The following is an 18,339-nucleotide window of genomic DNA, read 5'->3' as shown; positions in this document are numbered from 1 at the left end:
AGCTTAAACAACCGCATCCTATTCCGCGGTTAATCTCGTTAAATAAAACGGAGGATAAAAGGTTGATCTAATTCACAGCTCTCTTTTGCCGAGCCGCCAAAGCCGATCTAAAAAAAGGGATTACACGGGCGCCGATTCCTGCCGTCGTTTCCGGCAGAGGATTACGTTTCGCGCACGTAAAACACACCAACGAGGCTCGATCTATCCGTAGAAATCGTTATACCCCGAGACGAAGAGAAAATAAACGAAACGGCGGAGGTAAGGTCGAGGCGGTTCGAGTGAAGATCCTCTTTTCGTTTCCCTCGGAGTTCCACTTAATTTAACAATCGCCGATCCGGCACACCACTCCAATTTCCAGCCAACTAGCTTAAAGACATCGCAATAATTCCGCTAAAAAAAACGTTTAAGAAGAACAGAGTGAACGAAGGTGCTTGTTCTGTTATACAATAGAGAATCGGACGGAGTTTCGTACGTACATAATCGATCCGATTTGTGCGATGCAATAATTATTATTATTGCTAATATAGTGCGGCGGCAAGATGTGTGTGTAAAATAAAAAGAAAGACGAAAAAAAAAAAAAAAAAATTACGGAGGTTATTTCGAGAGGAAAAGAGAGCTGCCGATCGTCGCTCGTGGTCGACCTTCGTGTTGTGTTTATATCGATATTTCTGACGGTGCGACAAGGGTGTACGTGCATACGTGCGCACGCGTGCACGTGCGTGTTGGTTAACCCTCTTGGGTTAGGAGGGCGTGCAGTATACGAGAGTGGCTTAGCTGGTGCATGGCATAGAGGGCGATCGTTACGAGCTGCAGCCACTTGTTAGAGCTCCGTCTGGCTATCTCTCTTCTTTTCTCCGCAACGAATTGCTAACCCTCTTCTTTCTTTTTTGTTTCCTTCGTTACTTTCTTTTACTTTTTCTTTTTTATACTTTTCGTCTTTAGCTTATGTCTCAAGCTACTTTCTTGGCGATTTCCGTCACAATTTCGCCTAGCTTTGGATTTTCTCTTGTGTGGTATGTGTGTGTGTGTGAGAGAGAGAGACCATTGCTGCTATCTTCCAGCTTTGTGAACACCTGCGTACACACTTCGCTCACTTTGTCCCTTGCAACAATTGTTGTATTGGAGAGATAACGTTCGAATAAACATATAAATTGCTTTACTAAGGAAAAACTTTTGTCACGTTTCTTCGGAGAAAAGTCTCAAAAATGTTGAACAAATTTAGAGATGTTTTAGAAAATCGTTCGAGATTCTTACACGAAGATATTACTTTTTTCACTTCTTTTACGTACCCGTTTGCATTTATTTGTGTTTTCTAACACGCTCAGACGTTTTTTTTTTTAGACGAATACGTTGCGATAAAGTAATGTATTAACCACGATGTGCTCTCTTTTAGCACGTAATAGTCGTATTCCCGAGTTATTGCGCGCCATCAGAGTAATTTCGTTCGGTACTACTTCTGAACGCTTCAATTGACTTCACTCATCAAAGTATGCTCTGATTAAATCACCCTCTCTTGACATTAACAATTCTCTTATCAAACGCCTTCGAGTTTTTTGTAAAGATTGTTCTATATTCTTTAAAATTATATACATATATATATATATATATATATATATATATGAAATTATATAAAAACACATTTATATGTAGACGCCTAATGTTTTGAAGAGATTTAGTTTAAAAAAATTTTTTTTTTAGAAATTTTTCAATTATCTTAATAGAAAGAATCAAAATATTTTACAGTTTTAGTTTTCTTTTACGTTTTTACTACATAGTACAATAATATTTTCAGAATATTGCATTGTATGTCTAATAAAAAAACATCAATCAATAATTAAAAATAAGTCTCTGTCAACATATATATATATGTGTGTGTGTGTATATATATATATATATATATACATACATATATGTGTGTATATATATACACATATATACACATTGTCACGTAAGAGCCAGAGTGCTCTATATCTATGAAAAATTATATGCTTATAGAGCAACTCTAACTCTTAAATGACAATATATAGAGTATGTGTATAAAATAATCCTAAATATTTGTTAATTTAGTTGTTGCAATCTTTGTTGCAACAACAGCATGGGTTTTATGTTCAAGGGGGAACAACGTTCATTAGCTGCGTCTACAAAGAGAGTTAAATCACGCTTCAAATAACGTGTAGCAGCAGCGCTGAAAATATCTACGCATCTCGCAAGCCAGAATTACTCATTTCTATTCGCCGTATTCATATTCATTCTCGTTTGTGTTGTATCTCTCGCAATTCCATCATCTTTCCCTTTCTCTCTCTCTCTCTTTCTCTGTCTCTTTCTTTTTTCTTCTCTCTCTTACTTACTACAAGTCTTCTCTATCTTTATCATAGATACATATACAATTAGCTTTTCAAGCTTTCTTTCCAAGAAATTTTCTCCAACGTCTTCTTGGTGCTACAAATAAGCAAATTTTTTATTTGTATATTTTGAGACTGCCATTTGCAGCCACGATATTTTCGGAGCGCAATACATGCGTTGTACACAGTGATGGAATTTCTTATTTGAGGACAAACCAAACACACCGGGAGCCATTCGGCCAATATTGACTGTCGGCCTATCCGATAGCACCCGACCAGCACATTTGATCTTCCTCGAACTTCCTCCGACCGCGTCGAGGTAGAAGAAAGTCGCCTATCTTTAATATACATGTATAGAATGAACCATCGATCAGCGTGCATCATTTAAGTCTTCTTAGAGAGGCTTTTTGTGCCGACGATCAAGCGTGAATGATTGACAGACCCTAATATTACTCCCGTTTCAATCGCTGTCAGCGATTCTGCTGAAAATTATTCAATTCTGAAAGCTTTATCCGCCCGGATAAAAACTCGGATCATCCAGCTATTAGCGTCAGCTGGTGGCGATCGTAGTGATTTTAGGATAACGTTTTTATGCACGAAATATATGCAGTAAATAGCATCGGCAATTAAATCTAAATTTTTCAACTTCCGCTCTTTTAATTACTCTTTTTTGTATATTATCGCGAGAAGAAATGAGATTCGATAAAAGACCAAGAGATAGAGAAACGTTTGAAATGTCTGCGAGATAGTTAGCACATAGCTAGCAAGATGTTATGTTCTTCACAATAGCCGATGACGAGAAGTGACGCGGAAGACAGCCATTTTGTCGGAAAAATTCACCACCTGACCAGGATTTTCGTTTGACCTCTCTCTCTCTCTCTCCCAAGTGCAAAGACGCCACTCGCTCGATAGAGGCGTCACTGCATTCTTAACGCCTTCGCATTGTGCCAGGAGTTCGTTTTATTATACTCGGTGAAGAAAAAAAGGAGCGGGAGTGAAGAAGTCATGAATATTAAGTACAAAATCCTAGAGGATGTGTATGTTAATTTTATTAGAAAAAACGTTTGCGTTGGCGACACTGAAAATTAAAGAAAGAGAAAAAACTGCTCTTATGCGAGATAGATAGAAAAATTTTTTACGATACGATTTTTGTGTGTAATCAATAAATAAAATAATAGTTTCTCGACGTCACTGACACAAAGGCAGCGCGCGACACAGCTGTGGTATATCTTACTTCGCGCGCGCGGTTGCTGTACATACGCTTTCCCCTTTGACCTTTTATTCACATAATTAGCTTTCAGGGAATACACTTTTGCTCTCTGTCTCTTTCGCTCTGTATGTTCGCTAGATTTGAGTACAAGTATGACGTATATTGGATATTGATAACATCAAAGAGATAAGAGACTTACGTCTCTATATGCTTTCACATTTGTATTAAATTCATTTCGTTATGCGGATCCAGAAAGAAGCCTCGGTAACTCGGTAGCACAGAGAAAAGTGGGATTGAAGTTGCAGAGATCGCGGGTTGAAAATAGAATAGTGCAGAATAACAAACACCGAAAACGAACGTCTAATGTAGCGGTTATCTTCTTCTTCTTCTTCGTTATAGCTCTACTTCGTTATTCATGTCAGACAGGAAGAGATAAAAGAGGGTGCGAAAAAGAAATTATTTAATCCACGAGAAATTTAGTTAGGGATAACGAATTCTCGGAATGCTTTCTTTTGTTGTCCATTGTGCGGAAAAATGTTTCACTTCCATTTTCCGACGGTCGAAAGGTAATTAGACCACGAACAAAGAAGAGCGACTTCTTTGCAGGAGCATCCTACACGCGAAGTTGACGTTTTTTGACGTCGAGACGCGAACGTAGGACGAAATGTTAACATGGGCTTTCTCAAGAAAGTATCCATTTAGAAGGGATAACTGTCCGAGTTAGAGCGCGAACAAAAGAGCAAAATTATTAACGAGATAAATTTTCTTTTATGTAATATTATTTTAATGACGTCAGAAAAAAATAGGAGAGAAAATCTAAATAATAAAAATAGATTAAATTTAGAATCGAATTCTTTTGGACAAAAACTGCGCGAGAAATTCCTTTTTCCAATTTGTTTATTATTTATAAGTGTCTTTTACAATTTTGATAAGAGAATTTTTATAAAATTTTAGCTTGATTGTTCAATAACGTTTGAGAAAAGTGTAAATAAAGTTGCAATGTAAAAGTAGACAGTAGTAAAGGCAAACATATCGGCTTTCGGACAATATAGTAAAATGTTGACACAGAAAACAAGACTCCTTAGTTGGAGTCTTGATAATCGAATTAAAAAATGTATAAGTCGCGATGTTTTGTTTTCGCCTCGGGAGACATTGCTTGATAAGAGAACGAGCTTGCGAGAAACGGTTCTATGCATTAAACATAATATTTACGATAAAAGGAAGAAACCAAGAAAGCCAATGGTCCATTGGTAGCGATGGATTATTAAATAATTTTAATACAATAGATTTTTGGACGTTTTTAGATCAATTTAATTTATGATCATCTTCAGCAAACCACTAAAATGTAATATTACAAAAAATGAAAGATTTGAATAACATATTCTTCAGAAAGAAAAATACACAAAATATAGATAAATAGGTACACACCTAACTTGACAAGTCATCAAGGCGACCGTTAATGCGCATCGGCAAGTATAGAGAGTCAAAATTACCGACAACTAATGATGCTAGAAAACTAGCGCGGACCTGAGTACAACGTAGTATAGGAGATACGCGTCTCGGTGACGTTTCTCGGATGTGTTTCTCGATTCATGTCATACTGTCGTACGTGTACTAGCTGTCATAATATATTATAATATATAATACATAATAATAATAATAATAATAATATATTAAATAATATATATTATACATATAATTTATCATATATTTATAATGTTATACTTTATATTATATATTATATATATTATATACATACTACCGTAAGGTCACTGACCTCGGTCGCGTGACCGCGGCGGGGTCAATGATCTCGGCCGCGCGACCTTAGTGGGAGGGGGAGGGATCACTGACCTCGGTCGCGTGACCGCGACGGGGTCAATGACCTCGGCCGCGCGACCGCGACAGGGTCAATGACCTCGGCCGCGCGATCTTGGCTGCCTATATCTTTCTTTCTAACAGATATAGTATATTCAAATCTTTCATTTTTTGTAATATTATATTTTAGTGATTTGCTGAAGATAATCATTTCGCGGTGTGTTGTATTAACATTCAAAGATGTTTTCCGGGTTTGAACCGCGTTAGTATCATTTTTATACTGACGTTTCGTGAACATTTCAATTCACTTCATTAGATTTTCAAGAGCAGCCATACGACGAAACATCGTTATAAAAATGACACTAACGCGATTCAACCCCGAAAAACATTTTCGAATGATCATAAATTAAATTGATCGAAACGTCCAAATCCATTGTGTTAAAGTTATTTAATAATCCACCGCCACCAGTGGACCATTGGCTTTCTTGGTTTTTTCCTTTTGTTTTGAATTGTTTAGCCGTATTTTAATTACATATAATATTTACGGAAAAAAGAGAATCGATTCAGTTGCGGCGACAGAGTGAAATTAAAACTATATGGAAGTAGACTATAAAGAGAAACTCTTTTGAAGAAAAAAGCGAGCGTTTTCCAGACGCGGCCGATATATAACGACGAGTAAGACGACGAAAAGAAGCACAAACGAGAAACACGCAGAAAGGAGAGACGATCGTCTTAACGAGATTGCACACACTTCGTTATTTTTAATTTCAAAACGCTTCTACGCGCGCGTACTCGTGGTTATTTATAGATAACCAGACGATTGTACAAACTGCGCACCACTTGAGGCAAATAATAGGACGACGATCATGACAGATTGATCATGAACGATGTGTTATCGAACGTCACGCATCGTTACCCGTGGAAAGTCATTCCCATCCCTTCCCCTCGATAACACTTTCGTCGCTGCCACTAACGTGCCGCGCGCGGTTATCGAGATATGTCACCGTTTTAATCTATATATCTAAAAACCGAGTGTAGAGACTCTCCCCTGGATGGGAGGATGCACTGTGGCTTTCAATGCTCATCATGTCGTGCACAACAAAAGCGACTCGCACTTGACGGCGGGCGCTGCAACAAAGTCCCTGCGGCTGATGCGCCGGCCGCAAATGTCAAACAAGAAAAATGCCGGACTCGGCTCTCAAAGTGGGTCGAGCTAACAAAGAAAACGAGGCGAAGCCTCCCGCGAGCGGTTTTTCCGATAGCCTTTATCTGCGCCGCGGTTCGTGTCGGTCGGTTTCGTTGAGCCGAGGCTCTCGTTGCGGAGGCGCCATTTGGTATTCAGACTTCGACGCTCGGACGTCGATGTAATATGTCAATCGCGTAACAAGTCAAGACAGAGAAATCATTTCCGCGAGCGGTACGATATCTCTTACACACACACACACACACATACACACATTCTCTCTCGAGAGTTATCGGCGTTCGTCTTTCGCGAGAACGCCAGAACGCGTGCAATCGTTCGCGATGTCGATAACCTTGAAGGACGGCGATGCGGAATTTATCTCGCGGAACAGCTTCTAAGGGAGATGTATTCGCGGAAATGGACCGCGAATTTTGAACGTTCTACGTAACAAGCTAGATTTCTCGAGAAACACATCCTCCATTCCTACGGGTCTTTCCTTATACGGGAACGCTCGCGTTTTACAAATTAAGACTTCCCAATTCGCGAAACGCGAGCTCTTCTCCTTCCAATTTTGTGTTTTTAAATGCGAGATTAAGAAAACTGTGTGTAGTATCGCGTAGATCGACGCGAGCGATCGATATTTCTCACTGAACGGGAATGTATGTTTTAGGCACGTCTTCGACTGAAGAAACCAAATTGAGTGTTTCGTTACGTAGATACTTATAATGGGCTCATCGATGGTAAGTCTTTAAAAAAAAAAAAAAAAAAATAGGCAGGGTCGAAAGTAACCTGCGGCTGTAATCTAAATGTGATGTGTTATCCTTATTAGAGTTACACATAGATGACTTAGCGATGTGAACGACTGATTGTTCTATATATATACATATATATATGTGAATAGAGCAGAATACTTGTTAGAGCGAGCGACGTTTATCCCTCTCGACTTTGCAAGTGTCGACATTGTATTTGTTATCTGTTTGTTTTCCGTAGACTCCGTACGTAGAGGCTTTACACACATGATCGGCTAAGCATGATGTTTACAGCCCCGTCGTGTACGACGACGTCCATTAAAGAGACAATTAGCCATTGTACCGTGAGCGGTCGAGCGTTTAATTACAGCGGAAAATGTAACTGGTTTTTACACGAGCCGTCTTCTGAAATTTTCAGTAAATAAAAATATTGTCGCTGTAGTTTTTTTTTTTTTTTTACTTAGATATATATATATGTACGTACACACACTATATAAAAGAGCTTCACAAGAATGATCGGACGTCTGTTAACATATTAGACGCTTTATCCCGTCGCTGCTATCGCTCACAATTTACGCTCATTTATTTTTTGCCGGATTTTACGTAAATACACACAAACACGGACGCGAAAGTGCCATCTAATTAAAGTTTGTTTTCTGGCAGTCGCAAGAAGTTAAACTCTTTTTCTTGTTTTTCCATGCGTTTTTCTGATCTCTCTCGCGGAAAGAAGAAGTAAAATTGCAAGTTTCCGTAAAATTTACCGCAAATCACACATCGCAAATCATCAGAAGACAAACACAGCCGCGCCTGACATTTCGAATCCATTTCGAACAACCATTCTCTATGCGGGGGAAAGTAAAATGGCGTCTTCGATCGTAACTTGTTGCGGGTTATGTTTTCCTTCGGCACATAAAACACGTATACCACATCTGACATGCTTGTAGTGCGAGTAAAAGAGTTCCGTATAAAAAGAGATATCCTGTGCACTAGTTAACAACGCGAAGCTTGACATGAATGAGATTTCAGCTATTTGTGTGCAATAAACTGTTTGCCGTAAAAACGCTCCAATGTGAATCTAAGCGTTCACACACTTAAATACAAAAGGGGGTTCACAAAACCTAGGGGGGTCAAAGCTGACATTTTTATAAATAAACAACGTATATTAGTTTTTTTTTCAGTATTATTATTTTGTGCTCGAAATTTCGAACGAATTAGTTGCTTTGTTCGCTCTTCTTACAACGAAACTTGAAATGAGTTTTGATCATCTCCGAATCATCTCTTTTCACCGCGAAGTTTTTCTTTAGCTGAACTAATCTGTTGCGATTCCAGGCTCTCTTTATGAAACCTCTATTGAAATATATGCTGAGTCCGATGCATCTCTGCGGGACACAGAAGATCCCGTAGAAATGAAATCCATTCGACGGACGAAACAGGGTCTTCCAAGATCGATGCGGGATGAAACGGACTGGCTTTATCTATGGCTTTATCTTAAGATCGAGCCGAGTCTTTGGCGAATCAGAGGATTCTCACAGATATCGAGTTTCTTTTTTTTTTAAATAAAATCTATATACACGCACAAGCGTATCTTTGCTAAACAGATTTCTCGGAAATCAACTCGTGTAACCTGGAATCAATCCAGTTTGGAGCGTCGCCAAAGCGTTGATTTTTTTCTTTTTTAATTGAAATCTCACGATAATGATTTTGAAATCCCGGGAGCCAAATTCGTTCGTAATCGACGACAGTTTACGAAAGCTTTTTGCCTTGTCGCGCGAATTTTTGTTACTTCTTTATCGAAGAAGGTGCAGCGCTTCCCTTTCGCTTTTATTTGTGTTTTTTTTCGTCTCCAACTTTGAACAACATCCGTCGTGAGTACAAAAGACTCAGAAGTGCGACTTTCCAAAGGCGCTGCGAACTTTGTTCTCTCAAGAAACCCTGGAACTCTTGGCGACAGGACGACGAACGAGAGAACCTTTAAATACGACTTTGAGAAACTCGGGATGGGGAATGAGGAGCGCAAGTGGAATCCCGAGTACGTTAATTTATCGAAATCTTCGACGGTCGATATGTCAGTGGCGCGTTTCTATGTTTTGACTTTCCGGATCCGAGAAGGGGTTCCGTTTCGCGCGCGAGAGGCGCTGTAAGCCATGAAATGAAATTCCTCCCTTCCCACGGCACACGCGAAGTATTACGAGGAGCATTAGATAGTACCTAGGTATCGAGAACGTATATGTGAAAGAGACTCTGGAAGCCGTTTGCAGCAGATGGGTGTAAGATATGTACCCGCTGCAACCCTAGGTCTCCGTATAACATCGTAAATACCTCGCTGCACACGCGTACCTCCTATACTCGCGCAATCTTATTTACTCGTTCCGTCGTAATACGTCCCGATCATATCTCGCAGGAGAGAAAATCGTATTTAAATATGCACTCTGCAGCTACGCGCGAGCTTATTTCAACGACGATGAAATATTTTTCTCGTTTTTCCGTGTGTGTATCATTTAAGAATCCACCGTCGCGTCGCTTACCCTCCGTCATCCCCTGTAACCCGCCGCTTTTATCCTTATATACTTGAGCAGTCTCGTATTTCGTACCTACCGCTCTCCGGTAGCGAGAGTTAATATACATTTTTCTTTTGCTGGAAATGCAGCGCTCTTTGCACATTCAAATACGTCTGAGTTTTTTTGCTAAATAGTTTTCGAGTAACAGAATCTTATTCTTATAAAATTCAAATATTCCATTTTCTATTTCTGTGTCAGATTCGTCAATTTGTTCTTTCGCAATTCAGCGCAAAAATGTTTTTTTCTGTCGATCCGCGAAGCTGTCGCGAGAATATATATTGCGGTCACGTTATTTCTCTTCTTCTTTAGTTATCCCAAGTCATTTTTTTCTCTTGTTGTCTAATCCCCTTCCTCGTATCTTTCTAAATCTCCCTCATCTTTTTAGGTTATACTTCTTCTTCTTGACGTTTCGTTTTTGACGTTTTCTTATTGAGGATTATCTTGTTACATGACAAAAAGGAAACAGCTCGTTTCTAACGGGCAATTTTTTAGTCGCGTCACGTATAAATGTGTAGAGAGATTAAATGTGGAGAGTTTAAATGTGGATAATGTGATCTAATCGCGATCGTCTCGCAAGTTGTAATCACATTTGCTCGGCTGCATTTACGACAGAAACAGGAGCGCTATACGTAAGACATAATATAGCAGGATCATCTAATTTTCAATCATGAGCGACTCGGAGTCAATCTTATTATAACGCTCTAGCGAAGCGCTTCACAGTCAACGATAGCGTCGAATGTATATATTAAACCTGACATGAGACCTGAAGAGGCGCATTAAAAGCCAAGCGTATAGAGCAAATGTAGAAGCTTTCACTCAAGTTTCACTTTTTCTTAACTTTGACATTATCAGAGAGTCGCATATTCGATAAGATAAAAATAATACTAAAAACTGTCAAAAACACACTGTCAAAAACAAAAATAATATAATATTTCTGACGAGAAATCGCGTCTTTCAGCGAAAAAAATTTACATTCTCGATTCCCTATCGAATCCCTTTTTCGATAAACGAGAATCTCCCGCGCTTTTCAACTGACCGAAGAGAAGTGACAAAAACGTGCGGTTCCGGCGTACAATGCGTCATCAGTTCACAAAAGTCCCTCGAATCTACCGAACCGCAAAAAAAGCAACCCGCAAATCGTTACCGATCTCGTTTACGCACGAGGGCGTACACGCGTCGCATTGATGGGGGATACGAAAATACAGCGACGCGACTCCCCAACGACTTTCGTTGAGTGCAAAAATTGAGATTTCGCGGGCGAAAGTACGGACCTGCCGACGTATTGATTCTCGGTCGGTGGAGAGAGGCGCAGCTAGCGCGCCTGTGCTCGGCAGCCGTTCGTTCGTTCACGCAGACCGAGAGAGGCGGGAGCAGGCGCGAGCGAGAGGGCGAGCGGCCGATACGGGGTGGGAAGACTGGTGCGAGAGCGAGACCGCGAATATATATTCGCACACAACCGTACTTCGCCGTCGTCGTCGCCGTCGTCGTCGTCGTCGTCGTCGTTCACCGCTGGATCCTGCCACCGAGTTGCTGCTTCCGAGTCCAGTCTTCCCCTAGGCACTCGGCAGGCCGGTACCTGTTTCTCGAAGCTGACACGCGCTCGTCGTCCTCGCGCGCACACATACACCCACACACATACACATACACACAGACACACACACCGCCATCTCACCCTCCCGTTACGTTTATTCTCGCGCATACATATATAGATACAACACATTACGCTCCTCCTACGTTCACAGCCACTCATTCTGTTCCGCGAAACGGAATCGCGTACGGACACACGTGTGCCCAGGTGCGTGCCTACACAAGTGGTACGCGTGCACACACGCGTATTCACGCCTATATTTAACAGAGTCACGTAGACGCGTTACACATGTCGCGTTATCCATCCGCGTTTTTGGCGATACGTGCGTACGTAGATCACGCGCGCGGCGTGTAACACATGCACGCGAGTTGAAGAAAAAGAAGAGACGGAAGAGAAGAGAATTACCGCGTGCGAAAGAAAGCACGTCGCGGTGCGGTCCACATGTCGTTCGCTCGCACTGTGTGTACGCGCGAGACAGCAGCGAGCCGTGCATCATTAACAACGAGGTGGTGGTCGTTGTCGTCGCTGACTTCTGGCTTGTACCGGCTCACCGCATAGAAGCTGACTCTTTACCTGATAACACGAACGGTGAGCTGTCCAATCCGAAGGTTTTCTTGAAGAGTGAGTAAGAGAAAGAGGGAAAGAGAGAGAGAGAGAGAGAGAGAGAGAGAGAGAGAGAGAGAGAGAGAGAGAAAGATAGAAATCAGCCCGCGACTTCCTGATCTAAGCAAGAGAACGAGGATAACGATTATCGGAGCGCACACCGGAGTTCCGGAGCGCCATTCCGAGGAGTAGACTCTCGAGACGCGGAGGGTTTCCGAGAGACGCCAAGCGACGCGACGGCATTCTTCTTTCTCGGCGTTTCCTCTCGACGAAATCTTCAGCTCTGACACACACACACACACACGACAACATTTGCGTGTATTCTTCAAAAGGGAAATTAACCCCATAGCGTCAACACAGACGACAAAAGACCTGTGCGAAGAAAGGTCTCCGCGAAAGAGGTGAAGATCAGCAATATCTCTTGCTTCGCCGTCGACAGGTCATGCACCTCGTCGAGAGGGTGACGACGAACTCGCAGAAAAGCGAAACACGACAGCGCGACGACTTCGCTTCCCCAGAGACAAGTTCTGGACCTGTAGCAGAAGCCTAAACAACAGTGATCTTCCTAAAAATATATATATATAGAGACACATATATACATATATATATATATATATATAATATTGCACATATATATATATATATAAGTAAGTCGCACGCGCGTCTATTTTTGTTGCCATCGTTCGCGCGCCACGCCGAAAAAGTGGCCTAAAGAAAACGGAGTATCGAAGAAAGAGTTCTATAAGTATCACTTGTTAATGAACACGAGATCAACTGCACCGAAAGAAAGAGAGTGAATCGAGAAAGAAAGACAGAGAGAGAGTAATAGTATTTCTATAAGAAAAAAACAAAGATAATATTAAGAAGAGCGTACATATCTTACACAACGTTAAACGATTTATAGTATATTTTGGTCATACTGAGAAGAAAGAGAGAAAGATAAAGAGAAAGAGAGAGAGAGAGAGAGAGAGAGAGAAGGAGAGAAAGAGAGAGGGAGGTCGATGATTGAGAAGAAAAGCGAAAGAGAGATATAACAATCGACAAATCGTGACTGGCACAATAATAAACGACCTGAACAAAGTAGAGTTATAACAATAGCGATTAAAAAAAACAGATACATATTAGTGCGATAAGAGCGAAGATCCCCCGGGTTCCGGTGGGTTCGTATCCGAACTTTATATATGAACTTTCGTATGCCGGCGGTGCACTATCGACGAAGCAGCATGTACGAGGGCGGCATGGCTGGTGAACGACAGGTATGTCCCAGCGATAACGATCCGCGCGCGCGAGCACATACATATCATTAATTATTATCTGTAAGTTTCAAGTCGCGAGCGAACTTGATCGCAAAAGAAAACATATCGTCGTCGTCGTCGTCGTCGTCGTCGTCGTCGCCGCGACGTCTCTAATTAAAGAAACTCGTTACATACTTCATCTCGTTCAAACGTACAAATGAATATCGAAATAAAGTAAACACGCGTACATAATTAATACTCTCATAAAGAACGCATTAAGGCTCCTCGTCCGGCGTTCAAACATTTGCATTTGATATCTAAATCTTACTTCACTTACAGCGCTATTTACGTAATGTGCATTAAAGTCTAAGCCCAATACGTGTAACGTATGCAAACTACTGTAAAACAAACTGCTACAACTTTCTTTCCACAAGCTTATCTCTGAATTGCTATATCTAAAGCTTGTTTCGTTATATGCGGAGTTTTACTTTTATACATTAAAGAGTAATAATGAGAGTTACATGTTGAATGTAATGATATCTTTTCAAACTCTTTGGTAGATTTAAAATAGATCGAAAAATATGCAGTGTAACATTTATATCGGAGTAGATATGTTAAAAAGAAACTTTAGAAACTTTTGTCAAAGTAAAAAAAAGCTGCAGATTAAAACTCGTAAAATCGGAGAAACATCAATAAGCTCCGGTTAGAAGGCTACCGTTTATCGTGTCAGTATGATCGAAAGCTGATTTGAACCCCTTTGTTCCGCTGTGGAAACATAAAAAAAAGAAAAATAGTAGACGTTTTAAAAGCTCAGAGTGAAAGACATAGAACTGTGATTTGCGTCCTAAGTTCACGCCTTCAGTTATTTTAGGTTCAGATACGTTAGTTTTAAAAGAAATAGAGAAAGAGAGAGAGAGAGACCTACTATTGCACAAAATTGAATCGAGGAAATAAATACACATTTATATGTTAATACAATTGTATGCGCATATATTATTTTCGTAAAATATGACGCCGGGAAATTGACTTGCCCGCAAAAGTTGGACTCTTAAAGTGGATGTAAATGAAAAATACGTTTCTCTATTGCGAAAAAGTTCTCTTCATTTTTTCGCCTAAATTTGTTTTCAATGTTAATTTTGCAATAATCTTCAAAGATTAAAAAATAATATTTTGAGGAAGATCCAATCGTCAGAAGATACGTTCAAAAGAAACATTTCGGTTTTCTTCAAGTTATTCCAAGTATATTTTGAAAATTTTTATTTAAACACGACCTCGATTCTCAAACGTGCGTTATGTGATTGTTACTCGAAGGTGGAGAACCTTTATAAACGAGGGATAAAAGCTATTAATCAGCGTCAAGATAATCGTTCTAAAGGTCATCCTTGGAAGATCCCTTTCCCAGCGAAGGGCCAAGGTTTAATGCAATCAGACAAACAAAAAGTTAGGTCGCGAAATAAAATTTTTATCGTAAATTCCGGTAAAATTCTTTGTATGCACGCGGTCGAGAGTTACATTGTGTTACAACTCGAAGCGTTTGCGATAAAATGGATTCGCGTTACAATCGATTTTCTCTGAGGCTAGTGATATTTGCAGCACAAGCGCATTTATTCCCTACATAAAATAATGGGTGGTGTGTGCTTTGAAAAGCAAAAACGGAGCGAAGTTTGTGTTTGTGAGTTCGTGCGATTAAAATTGCACCTGGCTTCGGACTAGCGAGTAATCGAGCATCACGACTCGCAAATTGAAACGGACGGACAGAAATCAAATGAGCGCAAGAAAGGCCGATGGAAGAAAATTGGACGCTAAATTTACGCGAAATAACGCTTCCTCTGTAAATTCTTGTAAGCCGTCTCAAATTCCCGACGTCTACGTTACATATGCGACACTGTGCGATAAATTCACACAACCAAAATTCCTTCCGCGAACTGTGTGTAGATATGAAGCGAATTGCAATTGCAAACTTTCCGTAACAAAAAAGAAAGAAAAAAAAAAAAGAAAACGAAGAGAAAGTTGTATCTTTCTTTACAAACAAAACTCCATCGCCATGATGTATCTTCAAATATTTGTCTAGAAGACTTTTTTTCTCGCAAATTGATTATTATAGCGCTCTAGTGGTATTATTTCAAACGATAATCCTTCCGGAGAGAGATCTTTTTCCGTCGTTGTTCTGTATAGATACACACACGAAACGCTATCGGACCCTCGAATCCTCTCGAAGCTCTAGGGACGATTCCCGGAGGAAATTACCCTTCCAACGCGATTTCGTATACCGCTGGCGAAGAGATGAACAAAACTTTTCAGGCTCGATTTGTAGACAGTATCGAGAATTTCCGAAAAATTTCTAGAATAAAGCAAGATTCTCGAAACGTGGTTTTGAAAAAAAAGAAGAAAAGAAATTTCAAAATATCTTTTGTACGAACGATCATTACGTGCTCCGTGTAAATTAATTTTAACGAGCAGATCCTTACGAGAACGTTTATTAATCGCGTTTAAAAAATAACACGCGTTGCATCACGTTGATGAGTGTTAATAAAGTCGTGAGACGTCGGGGATAAAACCGTTAAAACGCGTGACTTATCCAGGAAGTTCATCTACAATGCTTTACAATTTAAAGTCACGCAAGGCTATTAATACTTACGTCAAACTCGTACACTCCACGTACCGGTCTTAATTTTTGTTCTTTTTTTTTTTCGATCGACAATCGCAATATTGTTGTTTGCGCACATCAGCAATAGCGATTATTTACGACCTCGGTGTGTAAATTTTAACGATCTGCACGCGGCTTGCGTAAAATATAACATAATTAGCCGTGGCATCCCTCGTGGTTAGAGCGCGGCTTTTGTTGCGCTCGCCAAGTCCATCGGAAACGAGTCACGAAGAGAGATTTACGCGCCATTCGCAAGGCAGTAAAACGGCCGAGACGAGAAGTTCGTTCTTCTGTCACAACAAAGCTTCGCGGGCTTACAAGCAATTTTCAACGAGTAAACGCACGTCATTTACCGAGAGCGAGCGAATCTTCGCGCCAGGTCGCCACAAACACGTCACGTTTGTGACGCTTTGTAATTTGATGTAATCACGCCATTTGCTTGTGTGTCTGGTTCGTGGCTAGTGACACCTGCGAAATTAATAGAATGATTTCACGTTGAATCTAATGTGATTCCGTAATTTGAAAATACAACTGAGCGCCACTTATAGCTGTAGTAGCTAGAGTTGTATTTTCCTAGCTCCGCGGAAGAAAGCGCGATAAACGCATAAAAAAAAAAGGAAAAAAAATTGAAACCGATCTCGGAGCAAATATTACATAAATCGGTACGTTATGAAAAACACTGTTTAATCGAATCGCCTATCGAACGACAGTTTCGAGGGAGGAGTCTCGTGGCATATCTATGGAATCGTCTGGAATCCAATCACGGATAAACGGATTTACGTTAACCCGGCCTGCTCTATCTTTATTTATACAACAACGTTAGCCGGGGGTCGCAATATGAAAAAGAATGAAGATCGACTTTCATAAAATTTATTTGCCGATATACAGTACGTTAATGAATCGGCTTTAGTTTCTCCGCGGTCAAACCTCGATAACGTAGATACCACGTTGCGGCGTCGCTTCTGAAATGGGAATACCGGCCGGGTAATGGGAAACAATGGCCGCAACTGAAAGCGCAACTGAATTCTCCAAATTAGCCCGGCTCTTTGTTCGCGACTTCGTTTGCCTCCACGACCGACGTGAACATATACACATACACGCGGATCAATTACAGAAACCATCCTCGAACTCACGGCGTAAGGCAAGGCAAATTAGCCTGAGATAATTCGTTTCCATGGATTTTCCAACTTTTGTTCAGACAAGTTACTGTGTATATCGACGGAGTCCTACCACCTTAATCCCGTTTATCTTGGAATATTGATTTCGGCTTTTTCAGTCATTTAATCCGACATTCATACATACACACGCACACATACACCCGAAGTGTGTTTTTGAGATTTTCATTTAGACACTTCAATCGTCGCGAGTTTCCTCATTCCATTGACGCGATCTTCTTGTCCGTGTTGAAACAGGAAATTGAATTGATCGCGGTTGATCGAAAAATACCGCACGCGTCTTTCGCTGACCATTTTATTTTTCGCTTGTCCCTCAATAACGGATCGAAATTCGAGAAGGATATTTTTTGCATGCATAAAATGTTGTCGTAAGCACAAAAGTGATATTCTCGAAATTCCTAATGAAGTGTGTTTGTGCGCGGTGAGAAAAAAAAAGCCGACACGTTTCGTTTCCTTTTAAAAATTTATACGAGGTGCGCGATATCAGCAACTATTTGCGTCAACTTTGGAGCACTTTGATGATATGAGATATTTAAAGTTGGGAAACGATATTCTTCACTATATAAACATAAACGAGTAAAAAGAATAAAACAATAAATAATGAAAAATAAATTATGTCATAACGTTTGTATTACGCAGTGATAAAACTGATCGGACATATTGGAAAAGAGTCTTTTGAATAAGTAAAAACAAACATTGTTCCCGTAGAACAACGAGTCGGGTAGTAAAATAAGGAAACTCGAAGACAGACGATAGCAAGCAGAGTGAAAGCTTGTGCATCTTTTATAAAGAATGTAGGAGAAGAACTCAACACAACTGCGCCGCGAGTGAGTAATCGCGTGCATGTTATTTCTTGAGAGAAAGAAAAAAAGCAACCGACAAAAAAAAAGCGAAAAAACGTGTGAAAAAGAAACGAGACGGAGACAACAAAGCTTCGATTCGAGCACCCCGTAACGAGGGATTTAAGTCTCCTAATTAACACGGCCGCTGACCTTTTCCTTTTTAGAGCGCGTATCGCGAAGGAGAAAGGCTTAAAGAGAATTCATAAAATTACCCTTACGTTCTCTGGCATCACTCCAGTTGTTACTTGCAACTCCTGCTCTTTGAATGCCTTAATTAAATTTGCTCGTGAGAGAGCAAAGCTTCTCTCTCTCTCTCTCTCTCTCTTTCTCTCTCTCTCTCTCTCTCTCTCTCTCTCTCTCTCTCTCTCTCGAATGCGCATTCGTTTAAAATG

General features: G+C 40.4%; 1 protein-coding gene across 4 annotated transcripts in view; it reads left to right on the top strand.

The window, feature by feature from the left end:
• Window positions 1–18,339, top strand: part of LOC109853153 (alpha-catulin) — a 40,755-nt gene that overhangs the window by 2,125 nt on the left and 20,291 nt on the right. Inside the window, exon 2 of one of the 4 annotated variants that reach the window (XR_002250089.1) lies at window positions 7,221–7,290. The exons of 2 other annotated variants lie outside the window; for them this stretch is intronic. The gene's annotated coding sequence lies outside the window, so the exon portion shown is untranslated. Of the gene's footprint in view, window positions 1–7,220; window positions 7,291–13,006; window positions 13,305–18,339 lie in introns of those variants that run through there. One more of the 4 variants, XR_002250088.1, reaches the window with a different exon arrangement.

Source organism: Pseudomyrmex gracilis, unplaced genomic scaffold, assembly GCF_002006095.1.
Source record: "Pseudomyrmex gracilis isolate BER0280 unplaced genomic scaffold, ASM200609v1 scaffold_44, whole genome shotgun sequence".
Taxonomy (NCBI): Eukaryota; Metazoa; Arthropoda; class Insecta; order Hymenoptera; family Formicidae; genus Pseudomyrmex; species Pseudomyrmex gracilis.
Note: the sequence above shows the minus strand (reverse complement) of the source record. Positions and strands in the feature narration are given on the sequence as shown.